Genomic DNA, 7,754 nt, shown 5'->3' with positions numbered 1-7,754 from the left:
CAGATGCAAACATATTTTATACCCCATAATGAACTTTTATCAGTATAACAGTTACGAAGAAAAGACATCCCCGAAAATGATCAATTCGAAAATCTTTCCTACAGCCAACTTCAGGACCAAATGTGAGCTACATATTTGTAATGAGCAGAGAAAATTATTGATAGGATTAAAAATGCCAAAAATTTTGACCTCAAATGTACTTCACTGGTTTACTTTCACTAGAAACAGAAACTATCTGAGGGATAGTAAGATACTATTTAACACTTAGTTGCAGTTTATCCTTTGTGTAGCCTTATATGGCCGTCAGAAAATTGGGCCCTTTTGTTTATCTTATCTTATTCGACAGCAATTATAACATGTCAGCCATACATTTTTAGACGTTATTGAGTACAAAAATTTCTGATATATGTCATTTATATATACGCAGCATCATTTGTGACTTCAACTTTATGCTATTTACATCTAAGTTGAATTTTTGAGAATCAGGTAGGCGATAACACTCGCAAAAATTAACCGTGAATCTCCTCAGCTTAACCTTTCCTGTGAAATTCCTAGAAATTCAAAGATATCTTTCAAATGCTAAAGCACATGGCAGAATCCTTTTCAATGAAATTCACTCGCACAAGATTGACATCGTCAACCTACCATGATTCGTGGCAAACTTCTATCGACCATTTCAAGTATCAAGCGAGTGCAGAGAAGGTAACTGAATTTTGTTTCTTTTCTGTCGACAACAAAGCTCATGAAACCAGAGGATTTGAATTGGATTGTAAACGAACTATGTGTACATACTCTATACCTGCAGGCGATCTTTCACAAGATGAACAATTAAGAAATATCAATGTCTCCTAATGTGTGTTATTCACTGGAATGCAGAGCAAATACTTCATTATTTGAGCAATCGGTTTACAAGTAAGAAGAAGAAAGACACACGAACCTTAACTTACTTAATTGGCAAAGCTTCATATACTGTGATACTAACCCAAAATAACACAGAGGAGCACCGGTGAGATATAGCAATCTCGGAGATCAATACCGCGCCCTAAGTAAAGGCCAATATATTACAGAAGGTCGAGTTCTAACAAGAAACGAATCCATAGTCTTTATAACAGGCTAAATGACCTTTTAATCTTATGTCTGTATTCCTAGAAAACAGCATTCTTTTCACAAAGCAAACCAGTTGCCATGATTATCGTATGTTCATTTCGGCGAATCGCGTCCATAATTAAAGAAAAAGGTTAAGAAAAACTTAGATTGAAGTCACTTAAACGTCACGTCTAACCAAATCCATTTCCCAGCTCCGCAGCCATTTCACGAGACAATCTTGGATAACAGTTCGATATCAGTTCATTCGCTGAAATCGTACATGATCAGAAAAATGGTCACCCTTTTCAAGAGAATTAAATTCTAAGGCAAGTCAACATTCAAAGAGATGTCCAAAGATTCCCAAACGTTAGGAGATGCAATTACATAATGAGAATTGTTATTTCACTTGTATTCGCCATGTATTCCGTCTTGCATTATAGACCGACTTTCAAGTGATAAGTATCCTTTTCAAAAAAAAAAGACAAACAAGAAACAATAATTCTCTGGTATTTAGCTTTTGTTTCATACGAACGGCTCTATAACCTCTATTTTTAAAGAAACAGACTGCGCGTATGACTTACAGGGAAAACTAGTAGAACGGCACCTACATAACTTCATTTCAGTGTTACTATAAATAACATTGATATCGCTGCGTAGTTTATTGTTTTGGAAGGAAGCGGCATTGGAAAAATATTAGAGACGCGCCGAGTAGTAGTAGGTTTTTTTTTTATTGTCGGCTTTTTTCTCATGTTCAAACAATTTCCACGAAGGCATGCATGTTGAGCTAAATTTCTGCATTATGTCAGTCCCTCAAAACCATATTGTTAGCAAATTACGGACACACTTAAAGTGTGTGCGTTTAGGATATGATTGATATGTATCCTAAATGGGCAACCCGCGGCAATGAATCATTTACACTTAGGTCCTTTAGAGCTCTTGAAAGGTAAAATACAAAACAAAACCAAACAACCAAACATATAATAACCGGCGCATGCTTATCATTTCCTATAGAATGATTCTCCTCAATCAAGTCAACTCTTTATCTTTGATGTTTATCAAAGATTTGTTTCATTCCTTTGGTCTGTCCTAATTAAATTCACTAGTGGCATACTGAGCTATAACACCTACAGAATGAAGACAACAATAATTTCAACCTGCACATCAGATGTCATGCACCAACTCTAATTTTTGCAAAGCTTCAACAGAAAGAATTCCCACATATTTTTATTAGGTATTTTATAACACAGATTTTCGAAACATATCATTAACACGTAACAACATTTGCAACTTTTATGCTGTCTACATCTGAGTGGAATTTCTAAGAATCAAGCATGCGATGACATGAAAAAAAAAATTAATCGTGAATCTCCTCGGTTCAGTCTTTTCAGAGGGAATTCCTGGAAACCCGAAAACATGTCATGTGCAATGTGTGAGAATTAATTTCATGGAATTCATGGTCGTCAAGTTGCCGATTCATGGCGAGATTCACAACATTTGACGATAAAGCAAGTGAGGTGAAGGAAAGTTACGACTGTTTCCTTTTTGCTAAGAAAAAAGCTCGTTATGATAACAATGGATGGAATTAAGCTACGTTTTGAATGAACAATGCGTACGTAATCTCTCAACCCGCCTACATAAAAGTCTCAACTCGCCTCACTGAGGAGATATTTTACTAGAGAGACAAAATGCCGCTGTTCACCATGATGCTGAGCAAATATATCGTTACTTAAGCTATAGGTTTACAAGTAAAATTGAGAAAAAAATGTACTTTAATTTACTTACTTGTCAAAGCTCAGGTATAGGTGATATTTGTACCTAAACAATAACCCGAAATAACACAGACGAGCACCGGAGAGATACAACGATCCACAGAGACCAACGCCACCTTCAATAAGGGTCAATAAGGCCACTACATTTGAGTTCTAGCGAGAAACGAATTGTAAACACTTGTGAAGTAACAATTCTTTTGCTGTGCATTTGTTGTGAATAGTAAATATTCCTCATGGAAATCAAAGTTCTTTATACCAGGCGATATATGACCTTTTAATCTCGTGTCTGAGTTCCTAGAAAACAGTATGCTCCACACAAACGAAGAAAGTCGTTTTATCTTTATTGTTTGTTCATTTCGAAGAATCGGTTCCATAATAACAAGAAAAAGGTCGACAAACTCAGAGTATCTGACTGGTGTAAGGGTAGAAAAGCACTTTGAATTCATTTTAGTGACTGACATCAAACTATGCAAACCCATCTCAGCATATTTACGGCTGTTTCACGCGATAGCATGGATATCAGTGTTTTCCGGCTTTACTCGACTGCCAGCACAATCATAAAATTTCCAGGGCAATTCAATGTACAAAAAACTGAATGCATCAGTTAGGAGACGCAACTGCATAGTCTGCATTATGAAAAGCGCCTATTCATTTGTCTTCGCTGCTCATTCCATCTTACACTCAAGACCTTTTAAGCGAAAAGTAAGATATATCCTTAGATTTGTTGTTTAGTCTAGGGTTAAGAAAATCGGAAATTTTTCGCCTGTAGTAAATTAAGGACCATAGATGAGCTTAATATTCGAGGTGAAGAAGGAAAAGTCTTGACGGAAACGGTAATACAAAACCATTTCACCTCTGAGTATAATTTCACTCGTTCGCTTTCCTAGAAAACAACATCCTCGGCATGAATGGTCCCTGGTTGGTGCTTATGGTTTTTTTCATTGGAACGGCTCTGTAACGTAAATTTTAAAACAAAAATAATTTGTATATAGCGTAAAATGACATCTGGAGTAGAGGAACCTACTTGGCGTCATTTCAGTGAAACCAAACAGTAACATCGATATCGCTGCGTAGTTGGGCTGTTTTGTGAGGTAGTGTGTGAACCAGACATTTTATTTCAAATTGAAAAACTTCAGAACTAAGTGAGTATGATTCACGTCAGGCGGCACATAGCTGGTATGGGTTTTCAGTATCTTTGAGGATGATATTGCCAGCGAGCGTTCGGCTGAGATATTGTGTTGCCGGGTAGCGAGGGTAAATACCTTAAGAGAGTGTCTCTCTAGGAGCGGTCCGGTCAATTTTGCTTGAGACACAGAATTCACTTCTTTCTTGTGTGTTATAAGACATTCATATACTTATACTAAAACCACAATCCGTTTGATTGGATCTCTTTATTTTTCAGAGTTTTACGGAAATTAAATTTCACTCGCGCGAAGGCTTGTCGTGACACTTTTCAAGACTTTAATTTCAGACAACTTTGGAGGGCAGTTTACAAAAAACTACGGTACTCAGCAAAAAAAAAATACTACAGCCATGTATATTAACTCTATCTTACCTATCGAGGCGACTTTTGTAAACATCACGTTTCAATCAAGGAAACAGGAAGACTTGAATGACACCTTATCGGTTCGCTTAAGTCGCACACGCCAAAACCGATCAAATTCAAAGTAAATTTTCGAAAAAGTGAGGCGTTCTTAACTGATCCAACTAACATAGCTAGGAAGTAGGTGCCATAGAAAAGGTAACTACAGAAAAAAACTGTAAGAAATAAACTGTGCCACTCAAGCTTCGACTCGAATGTGAAGTACGAATCAAATAACATCACTGCTTCATCTTCGAGGCAATATCACGCTGGTATTTTGATTTTCGGATCGACAAGAACGGTGATCAGGTAGTGATTGCCATGTTTACCTCATAAACGTGACTGCTGACCAGCCGCTGACTGAAAACAGTATAGCGCGGGGTAGGGTGGGTGGGGGGCTTATCGTCATAAGATATTCGAATACATGCTTAAAAAGCTTTAGGACTCTCAGTCTAAACAGTGAAGGCATGCTTCGTGGTACCATCAACTTTTATTTTATTCTCATAACTTTCTCCTTTAAATTAGAACTGTTATTAATTAATAGAGTTATCAATATATTTTTAACCGGGGTACCCATATGACCTTTTCGCTTGTCATCAGTGGTGTAAAATAAGGTGTCTTTTCCACCAGAACTTTCTATTTATGTCCCATTGCATGGAATAAACACTATACTTAAAATGTTTGTTCTAAGTCATTTTTGCTTTTCCCAAGAATGTATGTAAAATGATAGAGATTTTATTCATTCAGCTGACACGTTCTTTTATGTTATGGCGCGTGCAGGTTTTTTCTATCAAAAGTCGCGCGCGCAACACACCGCAATTGAAAATTCGTCGTAAAATCGCGCGAACCTTAGAATGGGTGTAGGCAACTTTGACTTCTGGCAAGATGAAGTGGATAGTTCAAAGGACCCCCTGAGATTTTTTTTTTCAGGACTATAAATGAGATTTGTTTATAACTATAGTAATCGTTATTATTAGCGGACGGTGCTTTTTACCCATTGTTGTCATCATTATCGTTATCATGCCGGAAGAAGTATAAAGCCGGCACGTTGCCTTACCTAACTACACAGAAAATCGTTCCCTCTTTTGTTCCCCATGGATCCTAGAAACTGTTATTATTAAGACGATCAACAGGGAAGCCTTTATAATTACTGAAACTTTTGATTAACGGAATGGAAGAAAAAATCGGTGGAGAGAGTAATTCGCGTATCTTATAATCTGAATGATAGTTTTCAATAAAACAAATACCAATTAATTCAATTGACCTTAGTTGTCTCGTGTTTAAAAGTGGCGTTTCTGGTGACCGTAGATTCTTCTCTGATTCTTCTTGTCTCAGCCAAGACTCACTACCATTAACTTTCTTCTTGTGCTTCTTACGGCATGGGACACACAGAGATGAGGTAAGCGATTGCAAATTTCTCAGTTAAAGTAAAGCCCAGTAGCATCCATCAGGAATTGAAAACCGACATGCACTCTTTATTTTTGTTTATTGAAAACTATCATTCAGATTATAAGATACGCAAATTAGGGCAGATATAGTCAGCTGAAATATCGACTCTGAACTTTACGTGTCCGATTTTTATGAGGAGGATACTAGCATTTACGAACCGGAAGGTCTGAATCTCACGCCTAGTGGTGCACGATATTTGAGGGACATCGTGAGATTGCGGCCTTCGTAATCTTCAATTAAGCCAATACGGGCTAGAATAAACTTCTTCTCGGTCAAAACACATGTTTGGGATACATTGACGTCCTTCAAGTGTTCTTTAATGCTGTTCACCCACGAATTTAGAGTTGTTGCAGTCCTGGCCAGCGCGAGAAAAGTAACAGTTGGTTATACAGTTAGTTGCAAAGGAACAAGATAATTGCACCATCTTGACTTTCTATTCAAGTTGTAGGTTGAATTGGGGGCTTTTTAGACGCTCGCAGACTTATATGGCATACATAACATACATATACAACCGATAAACGTACATTACATGGGACCAACAAAGTCTGTTGCGCTGTTGCGAGAGGGAGGAAAATATTACCAGAAGTGCAAACTCTTTGACAGTTACATGACTTTTCAGAGTTGTCTATCTCCGGCTGTCAAAAAACTTGACCCCCTCTTAAATTTACTTGGAAAATTAAACTTACAACTCCTTGCCGAATAAATTGAAATTACGAATTTAAGAGATTTTATGTTGGGTCCAAATAAACTATCCAAGTGATGAGTAGTGATTTTAGATGTATCAAATTCATATATTTGCATTTGGCTCCGAGTTTGCTTGGACTGAATTTTTTTTCAGGTCCTATTTTCAACTACTAGTAGTGTTCTTAGCTGCGAGGATCTCTTAAATTCGTTTCTACACCGCAGTGCAAATACATGAATTTCATATATCTAAAATCATTTAGTTGAAATTAGTTTGACGGATACGCCAGTTCTTTTAATTTTGCTATTTTGACTACACTAGACATTCCATGTGAAAAGTTTATTTAGGATGAGTCAGTCAGTCTACTAGTATACGCATCCTGATACAACCTCAACATGTGCATCCTGAAACTAAGGGTCCACAAAACGAACCTGTGTTACGCTAGATACGAAAAACTGCTGAAACCCCCCCCCCCCCCCCCCTCAGAGTTTCATGGTGCTCAATCAGGAGGTCACCTCGCCGCATCGTCGGCAATTATCGCCGGCCAGAGTCAAGACGCGTTAAGCTAAGTGACCTCGTCCTTGACTAAAATAATTTTGCAAATGTAATAATAAGTGTCGAGAGCGTGAGGAAAGGCATAATTTTCATTGCTACGATCAAAGCGTAATGATGGTCCTTAATTGATACTGTTTTTGACGAAACAAACTAGTGAGCATCACTGCACGAACTGAGAAAGTAAAAACTTGTATTTATCTCCCACACGTTTTGTCTGACAATAGCAGACTTCATCAAGGAGTTTTACAAGGGAAATAAGGGGGAGAGGTAGGGGAAATAAGCTTGCTTAAATACAAGTAGTAAATAATTTGTCTCTTTTCGGTTAAAGCAAGCAGAAAGAATTCAGCAGGTGTGCCTAAGGTGTTGTATATGCGTGACATTTTTCGGACACTACATGTACGAGTATGTGATCTGTTTGAGGGTCACAAATTAAGTGTAAATATCTGATCCCTCAATACATTACATACTCGTTTATGTAACCTCTCCAGTTTTGCATAGGTCTTAGAGTGCTTCATTGCATGGATCTGCCTTCTGCGGCTAGAAGGCTAAAAGCGAATTTCTCGAGCGTAATTCCTTTTGATTATTTTAAACACATTTTTGAGAGTCACGAAACGTAAAACTTATTGGGACC

This window comes from Pocillopora damicornis, chromosome 3 (genome assembly GCF_964200805.1).
Source record: "Pocillopora damicornis chromosome 3, jaPocDami1.2, whole genome shotgun sequence".
NCBI lineage: Eukaryota > Metazoa > Cnidaria > Anthozoa > Scleractinia > Pocilloporidae > Pocillopora > Pocillopora damicornis.
This window is presented reverse-complemented; position numbering follows the sequence as displayed.